This window comes from Monodon monoceros, unplaced genomic scaffold (genome assembly GCF_005190385.1).
Source record: "Monodon monoceros isolate NGI ecotype Baffin Bay Population unplaced genomic scaffold, NGI_Narwhal_1 Super_Scaffold_21, whole genome shotgun sequence".
NCBI classification, from domain to species: Eukaryota; Metazoa; Chordata; class Mammalia; order Artiodactyla; family Monodontidae; genus Monodon; species Monodon monoceros.
The window spans coordinates 30,739,631-30,752,034 of record NW_021703778.1 but is presented as its reverse complement, the minus strand read 5'-3'; the positions used below and the strand labels follow the sequence as shown (position 1 = coordinate 30,752,034).

The 12,404-nt window shown below is 35.4% G+C and overlaps 1 pseudogene; it reads left to right on the top strand.

Annotated features, from left to right (window-relative positions):
* Window positions 1-8,724: 8,724 nt before the first annotated feature.
* On the top strand, window positions 8,725-10,677 carry LOC114904333 (annotated as a pseudogene).
* The last annotated feature ends 1,727 nt before the right edge of the window (window positions 10,678-12,404 follow it).

Sequence of the window (12,404 nt, the reverse complement as noted above, 5' to 3'; positions counted from 1 at the left end):
TTCTTGGGAAGAGTTTGAGAATGATTGGTGATAATTATTTTTTAATGTTTGGTAGAATTCACCAGTGAAACCATCTGGTTTGGGGCATTTCTTAGGAAGTTTGTGTTTATTGTTTCAAGCTCCTCATTTATTATTGGTCTGTTCAGACTTTCTCTTCAAGATTGAGTCTTGGTAGTCCTCATGCTTCTGGGAATTTAATTATTTATTATAACTTATCTAATTTGTTGGTATGTAATTGTTAATAATATACTCTTATGTTCGTTTGTATTTCTTTGATGTCTCCTCTTTCATTTATCAGATTTTTTTGACTTCTCTTTTTTTCCCTTTGTTAATCTAGCTAAAAGTTTGTAAATTGGCTTCATTTTTTTATTTACTTATTTTTTGGGGGGCTGCGTTGGGTCTTTGTTGCTGCACACAGGCTTTCCCTAGTTTCAGTGAGCGGGGGCTACTCTTTGTTGTGGTGCATGGGCTTCTCATTGCAGTGGCTTCTCTTGTTGTGGAGCATGGGCTTTAGAGCACAGGCTCAGTAGTTGTGGTACATGGGCTTAGTTGCTCCACGGCGTGTGGGATCTTCCCGGACCAGGGCTCGAACCTGTGTCCCCTGCACTGGCAGGTGGATTCTTAACCACTGTGCCACCAGGGAAGCCCAAGGCTTTATTTTTTAAAACACCAACTCTTAGCTTGATGTTTTTCTTTTTTTTCTAGTCTTACTCCATTATTTATTCTCTAATCTTTGCTCTTTCCTTTCTTCTCCTAATTTTGTGTGGAATTCTTTTTTTCTACTTCCTTAATGTATAAAGTTAGGTGGCTTTTCTTTTGAAAACTTTCATTTTTTTAAATGTAGGCACATAAGAACTACTTCTGATGTACTCTCTAAATTGTGGTATTTTGTATTTTTATTTTTCTCAAGATACTAATTTCTTTTGATTTCTACTTTGACCCATTGGTTATTCAGAGTGTGTTATTTTCCATGTATTTGTGAATTTTTCAGGCTTTTCTCCTATTGAGTTCTACTTCCATATCATTTTGATTGGAAAGCTCTGAGGTATGATTTTAATGTTAAATGTGTTAAGGTTAGCTTTGTGTCCCAGGAGTGATGTATCCTGGAGAATGTTTTATTTGCCCTTGAGAAGAATGTGTTTTATGGTGTCCTTGAATGCAATGTTCTGTATATATCTGTTAGGTTTACTTTTCTAAAGAGTTAAGCAGGTCAATGTTTTCTCATTAATTTTCTGTCTGGATGCTGTATCCACGTTTATATGTGGGGTATTGCAGTACCCTACTATTATTTTATTGCTTTTTCTACATGTAGTATTTGTTAATGTTTGCTTTAAATATTTACATGCGCCAGTATTGGGTGCTTATATATTTATACTTATAATAGTCTCTTGATAATTTGACCCCTTGATCACTGTATAGTAACATTCTTTGTCTCCTGTGACTGATTTTGATTGAAAATATGTATTATATCATATACATATAGTTACTCCTGCTTTCTTTTGGTTGTCATTTGTATGAATTACCTTTTTACATCCTCTCACATCCTTTATATGTCCTTAAAGTTAAAGAGAGTCTCTTGTAGACAGCATATTGTAGGTTCTGTTTTTAAATTAATTCAACCGCTTTCTGTCATTATTTTTAGAGAATTTAGTCCATTAATGTTTAGCTTAATTGTTGATAAGGGCTTACAATTACCCTTTCATTGCTTTCTCTTTGTTATTATTGTTGTTCCTTTGTATTTTTTTGATGTGCTATGAATTAATTCTTTATCTGTTGTGCAATTACAATAGATTTTTCTTTGTAGTTCCCATGAAACTTAAATAAAATATCTTGTAAAATATATTTAAGTTAATAATAACTAATCTTTAATTTCAGTAAAAACTCATTATTTTACATACATTATATCTATTCTCATTATCTTATGTAAAAAATAAATTATCTATCCCCGGAAAAACATTTTTGTATATACATACATATATATACATATACACACATATATGTGTATTGGTATATTTTTTCTCTATATATAAGATTTATTATTATATTGAAGCAAATAGTTTGATTTTCCTTTTCTTCAAATCTATATTATCTTTATAAGGAGTTCATGATAATTTTATTCATATAGGCTTTTCATGTGTTGTTAGATTTATTTTTATTTTATTTTATACTTTTAAAATTGCAGCCTCCCTTTTAATATGCCTTGTAACTGCTTGGAATGTGTCTACATGAACTGTGTACTATATGCTTATGTTATAGTCTTTATGATATTTTATTGTCTTATTTTCTGAAACAATAATCCATTGATTCTTTGGGCTTACTAAATATATATCCATATGCTCTGCAAATCGAGATGATTTTAATCCTTCTTTTCCAAAGATAATTTTTTGACTAATTCATCAAAAGTGTTAAGTAAGTTAGGTATTCATATCTCCTGGTGATCTTTCAGACAATTAGAGGAAATTAATCTGTTATTTCTCTGTAGGTTAACTAGTGTTGGGGGTATATGATATTTCTTTCAGTACATATGTATTAATATCTTCTTTATTTTTTAAATTATTACCTGTAGAATTCTACCATGCTACTTTCTTTGTATCTATCAAGTTGATCACATGCCTATCATAAATTTATAAGCTGAGTAGTTAATATATTTCCTAACAACCAAAACATTGGAGTCCTGGTGTAGGATTCACTTAATCTTGGTATAACGTTTTTTTTCTAAGTTAGGTTTATTAAGGTGTTATTCATCTTTTGCTTTAAATTTTATTGAGATATAATTGACATACAGCACTCTATGTTTCAGGTGTACAGCATAATGATTTGACTTACATACATCATGAAATGATTATCACCTGAAATGATTATCACAATCAGTTTGGTGAAAATTCATCATCTCATATAGGTAAAAAATTAAAGAAATAGCAAAAAAAAATGTGGTAACTCTTAGGATATACTCTCTTAACAACTTTCATATAACATAAAGCAGTGTTAATTATGTTTATCATGTTGTACATTAAATCCCTAGTACTTATTTTCTTATAACTGGAAGTTTGTACCTTTTGACTACTTTCATCCAGTTCCCCCTCCACCCACACCCTGCCTCTGGTAACCTAAAATCTTTTTTTCTGTGATTTTATTTGTTTGTTCTTGAACTATAATTGACCTACAATACTGGTAGTTCCAGTTGTCCAACATAGTAATTTGATATTTCTGTACATTTAAAAATTATCAACACAGTAAAGTGTGTTTATGATATGTCACCATACAAACATATTACTTAGTTATTGACTATATTTCCCAAATTGTATACCATCTCATACCTGAGACAGTTTTATTTTGCATCTGGAAGTTAGTACCTCTTAATCTCCCTCACCTATTTTTTCCTCCTTGCACTCCCCTCTCCTCTGGCACTCCCCTCTCCTCGCACTCCCCTCTCCTCTGTTTTGTTACATGTTCATTTGTTTTGTTTTTTAGATTACTCAAATAATTGAAATCATACAGTATTTGTCTTTCTCTGTCTGACTTAGCATGGTATCTTCTATGTCTATTCATGTTCTCTCAAATGGCAAGATGTCATTCTTTTCTTTGGCTGAGTAATATTCCATCGTGTGTGTGTGTGTGTGTGTGTGTGTACATAGACGCACAGACATCACTTCTTCTTTATCCATTAATTGATGGATACTTGGGTTGCTTCTATATCCTGGCTATAATAAATAATGCTGCAGTGAATATAGGGGTGCTTATATATTTTCTAATTAGCATTTTCTTTTTCTTCAGATAAATACACAGAAGTGGAATTGCTGGAACATATGGTAGACCTGTTTTTAATTTTTCTGAGAAATAGCCATACTTTTACCCATAGTGGATACACCAATTTACTTTTCACAAACAGGGCACAATGGTTACCTTATCTCCACATTGTTGTCTACATTTGTTATTTGTTGTCTTTTAGATAATACAATATTCTGGAAACTGTGACATGATGTCTGATTGTGGTTTTGATTTGCATTTCACTGATGTAGTGATGTTGAGCATCTTTTCATGTGCCTGTTGATCCCCTATATGTCTTTGGAAAATTGTCTCTTCAGATCCTCTGCTCATTTTTTAACTGGGTGCTTTATTCTTTTACTCTTGAGTTTTATGAGTTCCTGGTATATTTGGGGTATTAACCCTTTATCAGATATACAGTTTACAAATGTATTCTCCCTTTCAGTAGATGGCATTTTCGTTTTGTTGATAACATCCTTCCCTACGCAGAGCTTTTTGGTATAATGTAGTTCCATTTGTTTATTTTTGTTGTTGCTTCTCTTGCCATAGGAGATATATCCAAACAAATATTACTAAGACTGATGGCAAAGAGTGTACCGCCTATGGTTTCTTCTAGAAAATTTATGGTTTTCGTTCTTACATCTAAGTCTTTAATTCATTTTGAATTTATTTTTGTGCATGTTAAGGGAGACTAGTCCAGTTTGATTCTTTTGTAGGTAGCTTTCTAGTTTTCCCAGCACCATTTATTGAAGAGACTATCTTTTTCCCATCATATATTCTTGCCTCCTTTGACGTAGATAATTTGTTGGTTCATTTCCGGAATCTTGATTCTGTTACATTGATCTATTTGTCCATTTTTGTGCCAGTACCGTAGTGTTTTGATGACTGTAGCTTGGTAGTGTAATTTGATATCAGGAAACATTATGCCTCCAGCTTTGTTTTTCTTTTCAAAATTATTTTGGCTATTTGGGGTCTTTTGTGTGTTCATATAAATTTGAGAATTATTTGATCTAGTTCTGTGAAGCATGTCATAGATATTTTTATAAGGATTGTGTTGAATCTATAGATTGCTTTGGGTAGTGTGGAAATTTTAATATTAATTCTTCTAATCCATGAACACAGTATATCCTTAAATCTGTTTGTGTCTTCAATTTTTATAAGTCTGTTATAGTTTTCTTTTTTTATTTTATTGAAATATTGTTGATTTACAAGTTGTGTTAATTTCTGCTGTACAGCAATGTGACTCAGTTATATATATATATTTTATATATAGTATATGTATTATATATAATATATATATTATATATATTCTTTTCCATTATGGTTTATCACAGGATATTTAATATAGTTCCTCATGCTATACAGTAGGAACTTGTTGTTCATCCATCCTATATCTACTAGTTTGCATCTGCTAACTCCAAACTCCCAATCCTTCCCTCTCCAACCCTGACACCCCCTTGGCAACCACAGGTCTTTTCTCTGTGTCTATGAGTCTGTTTCTGTTTCATAGATATTTTCATTTGTGTCATATTTTAGATTCCACATATACATGATATCATATGGTATTTGTCTGGCTTCATTTAGTATGATAATCTCTAGGTCCATCCATGTTGCTGCAAATGGCATTATTTTATACTTTTTAATGGCTGAGTAATATTCCACTGTATATATACACATCTTTATCCATTCCTCTGCCGATGGACATTTAGGTTGCTTCCATGTCTTAGCTATTGTAAATGGTGCTGCTGTGAACATAGGAGTGCATGTATCTTTTCGAATTACAGATTTGTCTGGGTATATGCCCAGGAGTGAGATTGCTGGATCATATGGCACCTCTCTTTTTAGTTTTTTGAGGAACCTCCATACTGTTCTCCATAGTGGCTGCACCAGTTTGCATTCCCACCAGCAGTGTAGAAGGGTTTCCTTTTCTCCACACCCTTTCCAACATTTATTACTTGTAGACTTTAATGATGACGATTCTGACTGGTGTGTGGTGGTACCTCATTGTACTTTTGATTTGCATTTCTCTAATTAACAATGATGAGCATATTTTCACGTGCTTATTGGCCATGTGTACATCTTCTTTGGAGAAATGTCTTTAGGTCTTCTGCCCATTTTTCATTGGGTTGTTTGTTTTTTTTATTGAGTTATATGAGCTGTTTATATATTTTGGAAATTAAGTCCTTGTTGGTTGCATCATTTGCAAATATTTTCCCAGTCTGTAGGTTGTCTTTTCATTTTGTTTATGACTTTCCTTGCTGTGCAAAAGCTTGCAAGTTTGATTAGGTCCCATTTGTTTATTTTTACTTTTATTTCTTTTACATTGGGAGACTGACCTAAGAAAACATTGTTATGATATATGTCAGGGAATGTTTTGCCTATGTTCTCTTTTAGGAGGTTTATGGTGTCTTATAGTTAAATCTTTAAGCTATTTTGAATTTATTTTTGTGTATGGTGTGAGGGTGTGTTTTAGCTTCATTGATTTACATGCAGCTGTCCAACTTCTCCAACACTGCTTGCTAAAGAGACTTTTTCCCCATTGTATATTCTTGACTCCTTTGGTGAAGATTAATTGTCCCTAGGTATGCAGGTTTATTTCTGGACTGTATTCTGTTCCATTGATCCATATGTCTGTAGGTTTGTAGTATTGTCTGAAGTTTGGGAGGGTTATGCCTCCTGCTTTGTTCTTTTTCCTCAGCATTACTTTGGCAATTCTGGGTCTTTTATGGATCCATATAAATTTTAGGATTATTTGTTCTAGTTCTATGAAAAATGCCATGGGTAATTTGATAGGAATCGCATTAAATCTGTAGATTGCTTTGGGTAGTATGGCCATTTTAGCAGTATTAATTCTTCCATTCCAAGAGTATGGGATATCTTTCCATTTATTTAAATCATCCTCGGTTTCCTTTGTTAATGTTTTGTAGTTCTCAGCATATAAGTCTTTCACCTTCTTAGTGAGGTTTATTCCTAAGTAGTGTTTTTTTTTTGATGCAATTTTAAAGGGAATTGTTTGTTTGTATTCCCTTTGTGATACTTCATTGTTAGTGTAAAGAAATGCAACTAATTTCTGTATGTTAATCTTGTATCCTGCTACCTTGCTGAATTCGTTTATCAGTTCTAGTTGTTTTTTGTGTAGAGTCTTTAGGGTTTTCTATAAGTAGTATCATTTCCTCTGTGTATGTGACAGTTTTACCTCTTTCCTACCAATTTGAATAGCTTTTATTTCATTTTCTTGTCTGATTGCTGCAGCTAGGACTTCCAATACTATGTTGAAGGGAACTGGTGAGAGTAGACATCCTTGTCTTTTTCCAGATTTTAGTGGGAAGGCTTTCAGTTTTTCAGTATTATTATACTGGTAGTGGGTTTTTCATAAATAGCTTTTATTATGTTGCAATATGTTCCCTGTATACCGACTCTTGTAAGGATTTTTGTCATGAATGGATGTTGAATTTTATTGAATTATTTTTCTGCACCTATTGAGATGATCATGTGTTTTTGTCTTTTCTTTTGTTGATGTCATGTATCACGTTGATTGATTTGCGTATGTTGAAACATCCTTGTGACTCTGGTATGAATCCAGCTTGGTCATGGTGTATGATCTTTTTTATGTGTTGTTGGATTCGGTTTGCTAATTTTTTGTTGAGAATTTTTGCCTCTATATTCATCAAAGATATTGGCCTGTAATTTTCTTTCTTGGTAGTGTCTTTGGTTTTGGTATCAGGGTGATGGTGGCTTCATAGAATGTCTTTGAGAGTGTTTCCTTCCTCTTCAGTCTTCTGGAAGAGTTGGAGTAGGATCACTACAAGTTATTCCTTGTATGTTTGGTAGAATTCACTTGTGAAACCATCTGGCCCTGAATTTTTTTATATAGGGAGGTTTTATTTTATAACAGATTCGATTTCACTTCTAGTGGATTGGTCTGTTCAAGCTATCTATTTGTTTTTGATTCAGTTTTGTTGGACTGTTTGTTTCTAGAAAGTTGTCCATTTCTTCTAGGTTGTCAAACTTGATGGCATATAACTGTTAATAGCATTTTTATGGTTTTTTTTTTTTCCTGTGGTATCAGTTGTGATTTGTCCTCTTTCATTTCTTATTTTGTTTATTTGGATCTTCTCTCTTTCTTTCTTGGTGAGCCTGCCCAGAGGTATTTCAATTTTGTTTACCATTTCAAAGAACCAGCTCTTTGTGTGTATTTTTGGGGGGTTTTTTTGGTATTGTTTTCTAAATCTACATTTTATTTCCTCGCTGATCTTTATTATCTCCTTCCTTCTGCTGACTTTAGGTTTTGTTTGTTCTTCTTTCTAATTCTTTTAGGTGATGGATTAGGTTGTTTGAGATTTTTCTTGTTTCTTAAAGAAGACCTGTATTGCTATGAACTTTCCTCTAAGAACAGCTTTTGTTACATCCCATAGATTTTGTATAGTTGTGTTTTCATTGTCGTTTGTCTCAAGGTATTTTTAAATTTCTTCTTTGATTTCATTGTTGACCCATTGGTTTTTTAGTAGCATGTTGTTTAGTTTCCATGTAATTTTTTTTCTCGTTTCTTCTTCTGTGGTTGATCTCTCGTTTCATACTGTTGTGATCAGAAAAGATGCTTGAGATAACTTCTATAGTCTTAAATTTCTTTCTTTTTTTTTTTTTTTAGTCTTATATTTCTTGAGGCTTGTTTTGTGCCCTAGTATGTGGTCAATCCTTGAGAAAGTTCCATGTACACCTGAGAAGAATGCGTATTCTGCCTTTTTTGGATGTAATGTCCTGAAAATATCAATTAAGTCTAACTGTTCTATTATGTCATTTAGGATCTCTGTTGCCCTATTAGTTTTCTGGCTGGAAGATCTGTCTGTTGATGAGAGTTGGGTATTTAAAGTCTCCTACTACTATCTCGTTGAACGCGGCAGCAGCTCTGTAGGTTGCTGTTTTCTCCTCCAGTGGACATGGGCCTGCACTCCAGCAACCATGTCTAAGAGACCTGCAGTTGGCATTGATCTTGGCACCACGTATTCTTGTGTGGGTGTCTTCCAGCATGGAAAGGTGGAAATAATTGCCAATGATCAGGGGAACAAAACTACCCCAAGCTATGTCACCTTTACTGATATCGAACGATTGACTGGTGATGCTGCAAAGAACCAAGTTGCAATGAATCACACCAACACAGTTTTTGATGCCAAACGCCTCATTGGACGAAGATTTGATGTTGCTGTTTTCCAGTCTGATATGAAGCATTGGCCTTTCATGATGGTGAATGATGCAGGCAGGCCTAAGGTTCAAGTAGAATACAAGGGATAGACAAAAAGGTTTTATCCAGAGGAGGTGTCATCCATGGTTTTGACAAAGGTGAAGGAAATAGAAGAAGCTTACCTTGGAAAGACTGTTACCAATGCTGTTGTCACAGTACCCGCTTACTTTAATGATTCTCAGTGTCAGGCTACCAAAGATGCTGGAACTACTGCTGGGCTCAATGTACTTCAAATCATCAATGAGCCAACTGCTGCTGCTGTTGCCTGTGGCTTAGACAAAAAGTTTGGAGCAGAAAGAAATGTGCTGATCTTTGATTTAGGTGGTGGCACTTGTGATGTGTCAATCCTCACTATAGAGGATGGAATCTTTGAGGTCAAATATACAGCTGGAGATACCCACTTAGGTGGAGAAGACTTTGATAAGCGGATGGTCAACCATTTTATTGCAGAATTCAAGCTCAAACACAAGAAGGACATCAGTGAGAACAAGAGGGATGTCCGTCGCCCTCGTACTGCTTGTGAGCGTGCTAAGCGCACTCTCTCTTCCAGCACCCAGGCCAGTAGTGAGATTGATTCCCTCTGTGAAGGAATTGACTTCTATACCTCAATTACCCGTGCCTGATTTGAAGAACTGAATGCTGACCTGTTCCATGGCACACCGGACCCTGTGGAGAAAGCCCTTCAGGATGCCAAGCTAGACAAGTCTCAGATCCATGATATTGTCCTGGTGGGTGGTTCAACCCGCATCCCCAAGATTCAGAAACTTCTACAGGACTTCTTCAATGGGAAAGAACTGAATAAGAGCATCAACCCTGATGAGGCTGTTGCTTATGGAGCAGCTCTCCAGGCAGCCATTCTATCTGGAGACAAATCTGAAAATGTTCAAGACTTCCTGCTGTTGGATGTCACTCCTCTTTCCCTTGGAAATGAAACTGCTGGTGGAGTCGTGACTGTCCTCATCAAGCGCAGCACCACCATTCCCTCCAAGCAGACGCAGACCTTCACAACCTACTCGGACAACCAGCCCCGTGTACTCATTCAGGTTTATGAAGGTGAGCGTGCCATGACCAAGGATAACAACCTGCTTGGCGAGTTTGAACTCACAGGCTTACCTCCTGCCTCCTGTGGTGTTCCTCAGATTGAAGTCACTTTTGATATTGATGCCAATGGCATCCTCAATGTCTCTGCTGTGGATAAGAGCACAGGAAAAGAGAACAAGATTCCCATCACTAATGACAAGGGCCGTTTGAGCAAGAAAGACATTGAACACATGGTTCAGGAAGCAGAGGAGTATAAAGCTGAAGATGAGAAGCAGCGGGACAAGGTGTCTTCGAAGAATTCTCTTGAATCCTATGCTTTCAACATGAAAGCTACTGTTGAGGATGAGAAACTTCAAGGCAAGGTTAATGATGAGGACAAACAGAAGATTCTTGATAAATGTAATGAAATAATCAACTGGCTTGATAAGTACCAGCCTGCAGAGAAGGAAGAATTTGAACATCAGCAGAAGGAGCTGGAAAAAGTCTGCAACGCCATCATTACCAAGCTATACCAGAGCGCAGGAGGCATGCCAGGAGGAGTGCCAGGAGGAGTGCCCGGGGGCTTCCCTGGTGGTGGAGCTCCTCCGTCTGGTGGTGCCCCCTCTGGGCCCACCATTGAAGAGGTTGATTAAGCCAGCCTAGCATAGGTTTAGCATTGTTCCACACAACATTGAAGGATTTCTCCCTCTGTGTCTGTTAGTATTTGTTTTATATATTTGGGTGCTCCTATATTGGGTGCATGTATGTTGACAAGTGTACTATTCTCTTCTTGTATTGATCCTTTTATCATTTCATAGTGTCCTTCTTTATCTTTCTTTATAGTCTTTGTTTCAAAGTCTATTTTGTCTGATATAAATATTGTGATCCTGACTTCCTTGTCATTTCCGTCTGCATGAAATATCTTCTTCCATGTCCTCACTTTCAATCTATGTGCGCCCTTTGCCCTAAAGTGGGTCTCTTGTAGTCGGCATGTTTTAGGCTCTTGTATTTTAATCCAACCTGCCACTCTGTGTCTTTTGATTGGAGCATTTAGTCCATTGACACATAAGGTAATTATTGACAGACATGTATTTATTGCCATTTTAAACCCTGTTTTCCTGTTGATTTTATATTTTATTTGTCCTTTTATTTTTCCTTTTGTGTTTTGATGGTTTTCTTTTGTATTATACTTATATTTTCTTCTTTTTGGTTTTTGTGACTCTACTGTATATTTTTGATTTCTGGTTACCCTGTTTTTCACGTGCGTTAACCCCTTCTTATATTTACTTGCCTTAGACTGGAGTCATATAGGTTCAAACATTTTCTAGGGAAAAACTCTACATTTCCTTCCTCTCCTTCCCCATATTTTGTGATTTAGATGTCCTCTTTTACATCTTCGTGTTTATCCTTTTACTGTTCCTTGTGGTTATCATTACTTTCACAGAAAATTTTTCTTTTGTTTTTTTTAAATGTGTGTACTGGCTTATTTAAGTGATTTATTTTCCAATGGTAATTTTCTCTTTCATATAGATTCTTACTACTTTTCTATTTAGAGAAGGCCTTTCAATATTTCCTTTAAGATAGGTTTAGTATTGCTGTATTCTTTTAGTTTTTGCTTGTCTGAGAAGTTCTTTATCTCCTATTCGAAATGATAATCTTGCTGGGTAGAGTATCCTAGGTTGCAGATTTTTCCCTTTCAGGACTTTGATTATGAATATATCTTGCCACTCCCTCCCTGCCTGCAACGTTTCTGTAGAGAAATCAGCTGATAGCCTTATGGGGGTTCCCCTGCAATTAACTCTTTGTCTTGCTGCCTTGAGAATCCTCTCTTTAATTTTGCCATTTTTATTATGTCTTGGTGTAGGTCTGTTTGGGTTCATCTTGTTAGGGTGCTTCCTGTACCTAGATATCTGTTCCCTTCTTTAGGTTAGGGAAATTTTCAGCTATAATTTCTTCAAATACATTTTCAATCCCTTTTTCTCTATCTTCCCCTTCTGGGATCCCTATTATGCATAGATTGGCACACTTTATATTATCCCATAGGTCTCTTTTATTGCTTTCAATTTTTTTCATTAGGCTTTCTGTCTGATGTCCTGATTGGGTGATTTCCATTATTCTATCTTGCAGATCACTTATTCGTTCTTCTGCATTATTCATTCTGTTATTCATTGCCTTTAGCTCAGCTTTTGTTTCAGCGAATGAATTTTCTAATTTTTCTTGGTGGCTCCTTATAGTTTCTAGTTCCTTTTGACAGTGATATGCATTTCTGTCCATAGCCTTTCTTAATTCCATCAGTATTTTCATTATCTCCTTTTTGAACTCAGTGTCTATTAGATTGAAGAGGTTGTTTTCATTCTGTGTTCTTTCAGGAGAATTCTCT